The sequence below is a fragment of the Pyrus communis genome, chromosome 2 (genome assembly GCF_041283825.1).
Source record: "Pyrus communis isolate YQ-2024b chromosome 2, ASM4128382v1, whole genome shotgun sequence".
In the NCBI taxonomy this organism is placed as follows: domain Eukaryota; kingdom Viridiplantae; phylum Streptophyta; class Magnoliopsida; order Rosales; family Rosaceae; genus Pyrus; species Pyrus communis.
The window spans coordinates 28,793,649-28,806,897 of record NC_142566.1 but is presented as its reverse complement, the minus strand read 5'-3'; the positions used below and the strand labels follow the sequence as shown (position 1 = coordinate 28,806,897).

The window sequence follows — 13,249 nt, the reverse complement described above, 5'->3', positions numbered from 1 at the left end:
TTGAGAGGTGCCGAAAACTCTTAAAACTTTATCCACACGTACACATACTTAACCAAAAACACTAAATTATACAGAATGATAGCAAACAGGTAACATACCGTGAGCAAAGCTAAACATAGAAGACATCCCACCCTATTATTCATCAGTCTTGGATAGAAACATGATACAAACATTCATCTCTTTATTTTATCAAATCAGGCTGAGAGGTCTGGCCTGGGCTCGCCACGTTGTGGTAGTTGACGGACTGGAGTCGGCCACCACGGAAGCACAAATGGAAAGAGGTGCCAACAACAGATTGTCGGATTTGTAGACACCTTTGACATCTCTCTTGTACGAGTATTGCACCTGATAACGTCTCTCTTGCTCCAGTCTCTGGTATTATCTATAACCAGATACACCAAATCCTCGTTATTCGGGTCGAAAACAACCGCAACAATATGATCTATATTTGGACTAATCACAACCATTTCTTCATCCCCCAAGTATACGCTCTTATAAGGTTTCACACACAAACTGCCTGCTCCCCCGTGGATCATGACCGTCTGATCACCTTCCTTTGCTTCATTGACCTCCCAAATAGACAGAGTGCGAGTAGGAGAGTAGTACACGCACATCCGCGGACGCCCGTCAAACGTAACTAGGCAATCCATTGAACCGGAATCCCACTCGCCACACTCACTGAAAAAGCATTTATAATGAGTTCTAGTACTATCACTGTTGTCGATCATGAACGGATCCAACCCAATAAGATAATCTCCTCCACCGCCTAGCCAATACAGCATTCTGTTGGAAGCAACGCCAGTACTCTCTCTACACAGTCCTCCTACTGCAAAGGCTGATGGGGATGATAAAACAAACTCCCTCCATTCACCGGTCTCAGAAAAGAAGACCTGCGCTTCGATTTCGCAGGAAAGTAAATCATCATCGTCATCGTCATCGTCATCGTCATCAACACGAGGATCAATTAATCTCACAACCCTGTACTTATACTCCGCATTAAGCTGGATGATGTCCCCTTGCTGATCATCTTTCTTATAGTCATAGTAGGGAAGATCGCAGGTGAACCCCACCGTTACATAATTGTAGACTTGAGGTGGGGGAGGAAGAGGAACCCACTGGACTGTATGTGGATTGCAGATGTAGTAGTCGCGCTGACTATACTCGCTTGCGCAGCACAAAACTAAGTCGTTGTAGGCACCTACCACAATTGGCTCTTGTTTCAAACCGTGGATACTCATAAGCCTATTGAACAACTGAGCTAGGGGCCTAGAGGATGGCGAAACTCTATTAAGGAATTCCTCCCCTTTCATGCTTATGGCAGTACCTATTGGTTTTTTCTCAAGACTCCTTTGGACGCATAGAAAACGGCGGATAAAATGATGATCTGACAGGAGAGTGCACCAATGCCTGGAAACGAGCTTGCATTGAGAAACGGACTTAAAACAAGGGAGTCGACAAAGGATTTCAACCAATAAAGACTCTGGCAGATGATCAAGATTTTTTGATGATGACCTGGTTGCTGCTGGTGTTGAGAATATTTTTTGTCTTTTAGAGTGATGAACATGATCATTAGAGGCCAAAGCCGGTGGAGGTGGTGGTGGTGGTGCTACTGGGGATGACTGGGTTATTGTACTGCTACCGCGGGGTCTTTTCATGGCGACCGGCATGAATCTGATTTAATTACAACTTTTTATTCTGAAAAGGGAAAAGGGAATCGAACTGAGAGACTTCAAAATTAGGATGCGATCGCGAGAGAAATACAAGCAGGGCTGCTTACCGCAATTGAATCACAGCCACAGGGCATGCTATTTTATAGGCACACAATACACCATCAATATTCCTTAACCTCGTAGGAATAGGAATAGGAATAGGAAAAGTGGTAGTCCTAATCCTTCTAGGATTAGCAACCCTAACCCTAACGAAAATATATAGGAGCTGGGAAAAGTAATAGTCCTAATCCTTCTAGGATTAGCAATCCTAACCCTAACGAAAATATGTAGGAGCTGGGAAAAGTAATAGTCCTAATCCTTCTAGGATTAGCACTCCTAACCCTAACGAAAATATATAGGAACCGACAGATAATTAATAAGGGATTATTAGATTTTAGGGCTTAGATAAGATAAATTGATCTTTAAAGTACACTAATGCTCTCAAATAAACCAAAAATTACGTTTTATGCCATTATATCAAAACTTATAATATTGGTTTTGATTCGTGTTTTCCTTGATTTAGGTTAATTTTCATGGCTTATAGTTGCCCAAAACCTAAGACCTAAACCACGAGAAATATTTCATTTTGATCGGAACACGAGTGATACAGTACGTGTTTCTATGTAAGTAATGGTAAATTTTATTTTTTAAATTATTAACTTTTTAACCCACATATCACTTTATTTGTATAGTGACATGTGGTGTACCACCCTGTATTCCAGTCACACGGAAAAATCTCTCCTAAACCACAACTCCACTAAAACTCTAAACCCAAATTAACCACCCTAAACCTCTATTACATTTGCAAACCCCTAAAGCAATCTAGCGCAAACTATGGGCAAAAGAAGTATTTGGCAGAAAATGCCACCTTATAATAATTTTTTATATCACATTTGTATCATCGTTCAAATAAAGATGGGACTCACTTGTTGGTGAGCCCTACCTCTACTAAAGAGATGGTACAAACTAGCATCGAACCTAAGATTTCTTACTTACGAATAAAAATCGTAGTGTTAACTGGTAACTGACAAGTTCACCACACTACTTAAATTTGTTAATATTTCTCAATTTACACCCTCCCAAAACCTAACCTCTGCTTGTATTTTCTCATAGCATCTAAGGCCATCTCCAACCGAAATGAATAAACATAGCCCCATCCAGAGTTATAACTCTGTAAGAAATTATTATTAAATAAAGAGTGTCAAGCTATACTCATATACCATCTCCAACCGAAATGGCTAAACATAACCCTTCAATAATTTATTAGTTTTAAGTTTTTACTTTAAATTTATTGGCCAATTGAAGTAAACTACCGTTGAATGTTTTCAAATTTAGTCGTTGAACTTTTAATTCAATTAATGCAAACGAGGTCATTCATTGCTACGGTCTGGTGGTATTCCTTTTCATTTGGAAGTGAGAGGTTTTAGGTTCGAATCTCATGAAGAGCAAATTTGATACCTAATTAGGCTGCCCATTGTGTAGCTTAGCCGAACTCCCCTTCACCTTAATGTAAAAATATCGACGTACTAAAAAAAATGGCTAAGAGGAAGGCTTCGTTTGGCCAGCCGGGTGCCATTTGGCCAAAAAATGGCTTGGTAGGCTTTATAGAAATATAGCCTAGCCATCGATTGGATATGAATTTTTGGGCAAATTAGGTCATTTTAGGCTTTTGGATTTAGCCCTCTCCATTGGAGATGGCCTAAGTATTGATGCAGTGAGTATGCCGTTTGTGTTAATGTATTTTTTCTTAGTTTAATATTGTTTATACAAATAAGTGGTCATTTCTTGCGCACATGCTCGTTCACCGATAGTATACATGACACGCCCCGACCCCGATATCCTCATATATCGGGATAGGCGCGTGCTGGCCGACACTCGAAGCTAACAAAGCCATTTTAAACATGCATACAAATAAAATATGTAATAGTACTACATAGTAGGTTTTCTGAAAACTCTAGTATGCCATGAAAAACATTCGTAAAACCAGTACGTATAAACCAATGCTCAGAAATGGTAATATAGTCACCTGAAGGCAAATCCATAAAACCTCTGTATATCACATTCGTGACGTACTCAACTAGGGGTATCATAGTGGCCCGAAGGCATAACCATCACTCGAAGGTGAGCTGTACAATACTGGGTTACGCCGGTGAAGAGACATGGTATGCCCCATCACCCGAAGGTAAAGCTGTATGACTCTGGGTTACGCTAAAAAAGAAACACATGTATATGTAGTAATCGTACACCTTCATACTGATCATATTTTGCCCCAAATCCAACACCAAACCACTGAAAAACTAAGATAGGTTTTTATATGTAGCATCTGCAGGATATGGTATCTGTTTAGTTTCTTTATTGCGACTAGGGTTGATTTAAGTTAAAACACGCTTAATAATGCCCCACGAAGGCAGTTCGTAATCCCTACAACTATCCAACATTTTGCCATCTTGTCGTTACTAATTTCGCCTCAATCCTATGAACTGGTAATCCCTCATCCAAACATGTATACCCCTGACGCAGAAAAGACCAAGGGTCTCGAAAAGAAGGGGACGGAATCACCCACGTCTCTATGGGGATAGAACCTGGGAATCACTCAACTTGGGGCAACATAATCACTTACATTGCTAATCGCAGATTCGCTCAACACGACCAAGACTCACACTTGATTTAAGGAAGGAGACACTTTTTGGATTAATTTCAATTTACTAATTTCACTTCTTAATCTTACATATAAAACCCTTTAAATAGGAGGCTACCTTACATTGATAGGATAAATAACTTAATACTAAAGTTTATAGTTACTAGGCATCTAATTAAAACAGGGCTTTGAAAGATGAAAAGTCTCCAACAACATATTTAATGTAGAAACCATATTAATTGTTCTGCACTATTTCATTCTCCTATTCTCGAAAAAAAACTCGTCCTCGAGTTTCCTTTGATTTTTTTTTCCTCGATCTTTTGCATGACCTTTCAAAATTTTCCACAACAGCCACAATAGCAAAAGCAAATTCAGAGCTGTCAAGTTGTTCCGTCCCACAAAAGATTCCTTTGAACTCCACTTCCATGTTATTCTAAAGCAAGGACACCTTAGTTCCTTGTTAACAGAAATTGACTTCAAATCAAGCATATACGGTTTCCAAATTATTGTTTCTTGTGATGAGTAGCGTTGGAGGGATATTGAGAAACCACAATCAAATTCATCAATTATTTTCTTCAATAATTTCCTCTCTAGATTGTGAGTAATGAAATCTTCCCAAATGTAATCATTATGCACAATCAATGTTTTTACCTCTTTATGAAGTTGCACATAAAACGTTTCAACCATTGTACTCATGTTATCCACAAAGCCTTCTTCTCCTGGTAGCAGATAAACTTTTTGATGAGCCACATCAACGGTATACTCGTCTTCGTCATCAGATTTGTCGTCAATTGGTGGAGAATTCCAATCGACGAAACGGATTGATAATCATAGCCAATCTCTTCAATGATGTGATCTTGAAAATATGCAGTTTCTTTTCAATTTGCTTATGATATTATGCATGCAAATTTTGAATTATTAATCACTGGTTTAAACTATCTAATTGTCTTAATGCTTCGCTACCATTAGGATTTTTAGAAAAGTAATTTGATGCAATTTTGATCGGAGGTCGGTCCCTGAAATTGACGAAGACTTCTTGTGGTTAATATATGCAAGTTCACTTAGGATGAATACCACGTCTTAAGGGTTGTATGGTTTTTCAAAAAGTTTTACAAAACTTAATGAGTCAGGCATGTTTAAATTTGATCTGACTACCACAAACAGATTACATGTTTGATATACGCTCTATGTTGGGGGTCCAAGTAGGCATATATTAGGAAAACCTAACCTTCAAAATATGCATGTGTAATAATTAAGTTATTGGAAGAACTATATAGGATTATTAAGATGACGGCGGAACCCTAGACTTTTACATTTTAATTTGTAAAACTGTTTTCTTTTAGTTTATTTTATTTTGAAACTTTATGTAATTATTTTCTATTACATTAATTTTTATTATTTTAAATCACAAAATCAGTTTTTTTCAAAACTTTGTTTTAAGTAATTAAGTAAGATTTGGTTTGACACAAATTATTCATTCAATCCCTGTGGAGAACGACATTGCTAGAGCCATTTATACTGCAATTACCTTGTACCCTTGCAAGTATTTAAAGTGTTTTTATCCTTACTTTTGCAGGTTATAAAAATACCTATCAAGAAATTGGTACCGCTACCGGGAATTGTTTTAAATAATTTGTGTTCATCACATTCTTAGTTAATATTTTTGTATATATCTTTTTATTTACTTGATTTTATTTTTTTCTTTTTAGGTTACAATTTGTGCAACAATGGAATTTGTACCTCCTCCTGAATTCAATATACAACCCTGAGGATCGCCTTTATGGGTCAAATCTGCAGAATGGGGTTTTTATGGAAAACCTAACCTTCAAAATATGCATGTGTAATAATTAAGTTATTGGAAGAACTATATAGGATTATTAAGGTGACAGCGGAACCCTAGGCTTTTACATTTTAATTTCAAAAACTGTTTTCTTTTAGTTTATTTTATTTTGTCACTTTATGTAATTATTTTCTATTACATTAATTTTTATTATTTTAAATCACAAAATCACCTTTTTTTCAAAACTTTTTTTTAAGTAATTAATTAAGATTTGGTTTGATACAAATTATTCATTCAATCCATGTGGAAAATGATCTTGCTAGAACCATCTATACTACAATTACCTTGTACTCTTACAAGTATTTAAAGTGTTATTATCCTTACTTTTGCATGTTATAAAAATACCTATCAAGAAATTAGTGCTGCTACTGGGGATTGTTTTAAATAATTTGTGTTTATCATATTCTTAGTTAATTATTTTTGTATATATCTTTTTATTTACTAGATTTTATTTTTTTCTTTTTAGGTTACAATTTGTGCAACAATGGAATTTGTACCTCCTCCTGAATTCAATATACAACCCCGAGGACCGCCTTTATGGGTCAAATCTGCAGAATGGGGTTTTTCTGGATTTAAACCTACAATTTGTGCACTTTGCTGCTTGAAGGCCCATGATATTTTGCAGCATCCCGAAAGGGAATATTTTTCAAGGTTTGTCCAAGAGCATATCAATATGAGAAACAACTAAAAAAGAAATTGGAACAATCCATATTCAAAGTTCTACACCCCTGACTATACTCGCTTGTGCAGCACAAAGCCGTCGTTGTAGGCACCTTCCACAATTGGCTATTGTTTCAAACCATGGATACTCGCAAGCCTTTTGAACAACTGAGCTAGGGGCCTAGAGGATGGCGAAACTCTATTAAGGAATTCCTCCCCATTCATGCTTATGGCAGTACGTATTGGTTTTTTCTCACGACTCCTTCGGACGCATAGAAAACGGCGGATAAAATGATGATCTGACAGGAGACTGTACCAATGCTTGGAAACGAGCTTGCACTGAGAAACGAACTTAAAACAAGGGAGTCGATAAGAGATTTCAAACAATAAGACTCTGAACCAAAGGCAAAAATATCACTTTCTGAACCAAAGGCACAAAGAGGTGGCATTCAAGAACAAGCAGGGTTGGAAAGAGTTTCAAGGATTAATTTCGAAGATGTAAATGAAAACTTCATCAAGTGTTACTATCTGAAGGTGACAAAAGCCTCGCACCAAAACAAGAGGAACTCATCAAGACTTTTCTTATGGGAATGCTCGTTTGTTGGTTGTTTCCTAAGATTCTAATATGACATGATTTTAATTTGACACAATATATTCATTCATGTTTAATAGAGCACTAGATAGCTCTAAGAAACCAATTTATACTTCCAAGGCTTTATTCATGTGTGTATTTTCAAGGGGGAAAAAAAGGCTATTAAAAACATAGACATCTGTAGCTGGTTCAGTCCTAACATGTATACCCAAAACAAATACTAACAAAAAGAATGCTCACATTTTCCTTTATTCAATGGAAGAACCGAAGAACGAAAAAACTAATGATTTACGTTTGAGGGATGACTACCATGTTGAAAGATCAACACCAGCCCAAAGAATAAGGGCTCAGAGCATGAAAATTAATTAGCACTTGGGCTAGAAAAAGTCTAGAAGAATGGTGAGGTTTCTACGTACCAACATGCAAGATTAGTGCAATTAATTCTAAACAACTTTAGCAAAGGAAGTTAGTGAAATAATCTAGCATGATGTTCCCATGCTTCTCCAAAGTTCCAACTAGGCCCTATAAAAGGAGAAAGCATCCAACCCATTTGTATAAATAAGCAAGCAAGCAAATAACCAAGAAGTGAGAAGCAAGAAGTGATGGTAGTGAGTCATCTAGAGTTTGTCTCTAGAAAATAAGAGAGTGTCGTACATTTTAAAATTGTCTTTAATATTGCGTCTTTAAGAGTTTTTGTGTTGTAATATTTGTGAGTGCAATACAAATAATTTGTTTACTTGTTTTTGTCAGTGCACTATAATATTTGTGAATACATATCCGTGCGCAATCTTCCAAGGTCGTGAGAGTTGAACCTAGCTAGATGTTCCACTAAAAGAATGCTCGGCCTACATAATGCGAAGGGAACATTTCCGATCATCCAACTTGAAAAGAAATTGAGAGGTGCCGAAAACTCTTAAAACTTTATCCACACGTACACATACTTAACCAAAAACACTAAATTATACAGAATGATAGCAAACAGGTAACATACCGTGAGCAAAGCTAAACATAGAAGACATCCCACCCTATTATTCATCAGTCTTGGATAGAAACATGATACAAACATTCATCTCTTTATTTTACCAAATCAGGCTGAGAGGTTTGGCCTGGGCTCGCCACGTTGTGGTAGTTGACGGACTGGAGTCGGCCACCACGGAAGCACAAATGGAAAGAGGTGCCAACAACAGATTGTCTGATTTGTAGACACCTTTGACATCTCTCTTGTACGAGTATTGCACCTGATAACGTCTTTCTTGTTCCAGTCTCTGGTATTATCTATAACCAGATACACCAAATCCTCATTATTCGGGTCGAAAACAACCGCTCCAATATGATCTATACTTGGACTAATCACAACCATTTCTTCATCCCCCAAGTATACGCTCTTATAAGGTTTCACACACAAACTGCCTGCTCCCCCGTGGATCATGACCGTCTGATCACCTTCCTTTGCTTCATTCACCTCCCAAATAGACAGAGTGCGAGTAGGAGAGTAGTACACGCACATCCGCGGACGCCCGTCAAACGTAACTAGGCAATCCATTGAACCGGAATCCCACTCGCCACACTCACTGAAAAAGCATTTATAATGAGTTCTAGTACTATCACTGTTGTCGATCATGAACGGATCCAACCCAATAAGATACTCTCCTCCACCGCCTAGCCAATACAGCATTCTGTTGGAAGCAACGCCAGTACTCTCTCTACACAGTCCTCCTACTGCAAAGGCTGATGGGGATGATAAAACAAACTCCCTCCATTCACCGGTCTCAGAAAAGAAGACCTGCGCTTCGATTTCGCAGGAAACTACATCATCATCATCATCATCGTCATCGTCATCTACACGAGGATCAATTAATCTCACAATCCTGTACTTATACTCCGCATTAAGCTGGATGATATCCCCTTGCTGATCATCTTTCTTATAGTCATAGTAGGGAAGATCGCAGGTGAACCCCACCGTTACATAATTGTAGACTTGAGGTGGGGGAGGAAGAGGAACCCACTGGACTGTATGTGGATTGCAGATGTAGTAGTCGCGCTGACTATACTCGCTTGCGCAGCACAAAACTAAGTCGTTGTAGGCACCTACCACAATTGGCTCTTGTTTCAGACCGTGGATACTCATAAGCCTATTGAACAACTGAGCTAGGGGCCTAGAGGATGGCGAAACTCTATTAAGGAATTCCTCCCCTTTCATGCTTATGGCAGTACCTATTGGTTTTTTCTCAAGACTCCTTTGGACGCATAGAAAACGGCGGATAAAATGATGATCTGACAGGAGAGTGCACCAATGCCTGGAAACGAGCTTGCATTGAGAAACGGACTTAAAACAAGGGAGTCGACAAAGGATTTCAACCAATAAAGACTCTGGCAGATGATCAAGACTTTTTGATGATGACCTGGTTGCTGCTGGTGTTGAGAATATTTTTTGTCTTTTAGAGTGATGAACATGATCATTAGAGGCCAAAGCCGGTGGAGGTGGTGGTGGTGCTACTGGGGATGACTGGGTTATTGTACAGCTACCGCGGGGTCTTTTCATGGCGACCGGCATGAATCTGATTTAATTACAACTTTTTATTCTGAAAAGGGAAAAGGGAATCGAACTGAGAGACTTCAAAATTAGGATGCGATCGCGAGAGAAATACAAGCAGGGCTGCTTACCGCAATTGAATCACAGCCACAGGGCATGCTATTTTATTGGCACACAATACACCATCAATATTCCTTAACCTCGTAGGAATAGGAATAGGAATAGGAAAAGTGGTAGTCCTAATCCTTCTAGGATTAGCAACGCTAACCCTAACGAAAATATATAGGAGCTGGGAAAAGTAGTAGTCCTAATCCTTCTAGGATTAGCAATCCTAACCCTAACGAAAATATATAGGAACCGACAGATAATTAATAAGGGATTTTTTAGATTTTAGGGCTTAGATAAGATAAATTGATCTTTAAAGTACACAAATGCTCTCAAATAAACCAAAAATTACGTTTTATGCCATTATATCAAAACTTATAATATTGGTTTTGATTCGTGTTTTCCTTGATTTAGGTTAATTTTCATGGCTTATAGTTGCCCAAAACCTAAGACCTAAACCACGAGAAATTTTTCATTTTGATCGGAACACGAGTGATACAGTACGTGTTTCTATATAAGTAATGGTAAATTTTTTTTTTTAAATTATTAACTTTTTAACCCACATATCACTTTATTTGTATAGTGACATGTGGTGTACCACCCTGTATTCCAATCACATGGAAAAATCTCTCCTAAACCACAACTCCACTAAAACTCTAAACCCAAATTAACCACCCTAAACCTCTATTACATTTGCAAACCCCGAAAGCAATCTACCGCAAACTATGGGCAAAAGAAGTATTTGGCAGAAAATCCCACCTTATAATAATTTTTTATATCACATTTGTATCATCGTTCAAATAAAGATGGGACTCACTTGTTGGTGAGCCCTACCTCTACTAAAGAGATGGTACAAACTAGCATCGAACCTAAGATTTCTTACTTACGAATAAAAATCATAGTATTAACTGGTAACTGACAAGTTCACCACACTACTTAAATTTGTTAATATTTCTCAATTTACACCCTCCCAAAACCTAACCTCTGCTTGTATTTTCTCATAGCATCTAAGGCCATCTCCAACCGAAATGAATAAACATAGCCCCATCCAGAGTTATAACTCTGTAAGAAATTATTATTAAATAAAGAGTGTCAAGCTATACTCATATACCATCTCCAACCGAAATGGCTAAACATAACCCTTCAATAATTTATTAGTTTTAAGTTTTTACTTTAAATTTATTGGCCAATTGAAGTAAACTACCGTTGAATGTTTTCAAATTTAGTCGTTGAACTTTTAATTCAATTAATGCAAATGAGGTCATTCATTACTACGGTCTGGTGGTATTCCTTTTCATTTGGAAGTGAGAGGTTTTAGGTTCGAATCTCATGAAGAGCAAATTTGATACCTAATTAGGCTGCCCATTGTGTGGCTTAGCCGAACTCCCCTTCACCTTAATGTAAAAATATCGACGTACTAAAAAAAATGGCTAAGAGGAAGGCTTCGTTTGGCCAGCCGGGTGCCATTTGGCCAAAAAATGGCTTGGTAGGCTCTATAGAAATATAGCCTAGCCATCGATTGGATATGGATTTTTGGGCAAATTAGGTCATTTTAGGCTTTTGGATTTAGCCCTCTCCATTGGAGATGGCCTAAGTATTGATGCAGTGAGTATGCCGTTTGTGTTAATGTATTTTTTCTTAGTTTAATAATGTTTATACAAATAAGTGGTCATTTCTTGTGCACATGCTCGTTCACCAATTGTATACATGACACGCTCCGACCCCGATATCCTCATATATCGGGATAGGCGCGTGCTGGCCGACACTCGAAGGTAACAAAGCCATTTTAAACATGCATACAAATAAAATATGTAATAGTACTACATAGTAGGTTTTCTGAAAACTCTAGTATGCCATGAAAAACATTCATAAAACCAGTACGTATAAACCAATGCTCAGAAATGGTAATATAGTCGCATGAATTCAAATCCATAAAACCTCTGTATATCACATTCGTGACGTACTCAACTAGGGGTATCATAGTGGCTCGAAGGCATAACCATCACTCGAAGGTGAGCTGTACAATACTGGGTTACGCCGGTTAAGAGACATGGTATGCCCCATCACCCGAAGGTAAAGCTGTATGACTCTGGGTTACGCTAGAAAAGAAACACATGTATATGTAGTAATCGTACACCTTCATACTGATCATATTTTGCCCCAAATCCAACACCAAACCACTGAAAAACTAAGATAGGTTTTTATATGTAGCATCTGCAGGATATGGTATCTGTTTAGTTTCTTTATTGCAACTAGGGTTGATTTAAGTTAAAACACGCTTAATAATGCCCCACGAAGGCAGTTCGTAATCCCTACAACTATCCAACATTTTGCCATCTTGTCGTTACTAATTTCGCCTCAATTCTATGAACTGGTAATCCCTCATCCAAACATGTATACCCCTGACGCAGAAAAGACCAAGGGTCTCGAAAAGAAGGGGACGGAATCACCCACGTCTCTACGGGGATAGAACCTGGGAATCACTCAACTTGGGGCAACATAATCACTTACATTGCTAATTGCGGATTCGCTCAACACGACCAAGACTCACACTTGATTTAAGGAAGGAGACACTTTTTGGATTAATTTCAATTTACTAATTTCACTTCTTAATCTTACATATAGAACCCTTTAAATAGGAGGCTACCTTACATTGATAGGATAAATAACTTAATACTAAAGTTTATAGTTACTAGGCATCTAATTAAAACAAGGCTTTGAAAGATGAAAGGTCTCCAACAACATATTTAATGTAGAAACCATATTAATTGTTCTGCACTATTTCATTCTTCTATTCTCGAAAAAAAACTCGTCCTCGAGTTTCCTTTGATTTTTTTTCCTCGATCTTTTGGATGACCTTTCAAAATTTTCCACAACAACCACAATAGCAAAAGAAAATTCAGAGGTGTCAAGTTGGTCTGTCCCACAAAAGATTCCTTTGAACTCCACTTCCATGTTATTCCAAAGCAAGGACACCTTAGTTCCTTGTTAACAGAAATTGACTTCAAATCAAGCACATACGTTTTCCAAATTATTGTTTCTTGTGATGAGTAGCGTTGGAGGGATATTGAGAAACCACAATCAAATTCATCAATTATTTTCTTCAATAATTTCCTCTCTAGATTGTGAGTAATGAAATCTTCCCAAATGTAATCATTATGCACAATCAATG

General features: G+C 37.7%; 2 pseudogenes; both read right to left on the bottom strand.

Moving 5' to 3' along the window:
- On the bottom strand, positions 1 to 2,652 carry LOC148698888 (uncharacterized; annotated as a pseudogene).
- Positions 2,653 to 8,348: 5,696 nt separating this feature from the next.
- On the bottom strand, positions 8,349 to 10,084 carry LOC148698887 (uncharacterized; annotated as a pseudogene).
- Between the last annotated feature and the right edge of the window lie 3,165 nt (positions 10,085 to 13,249).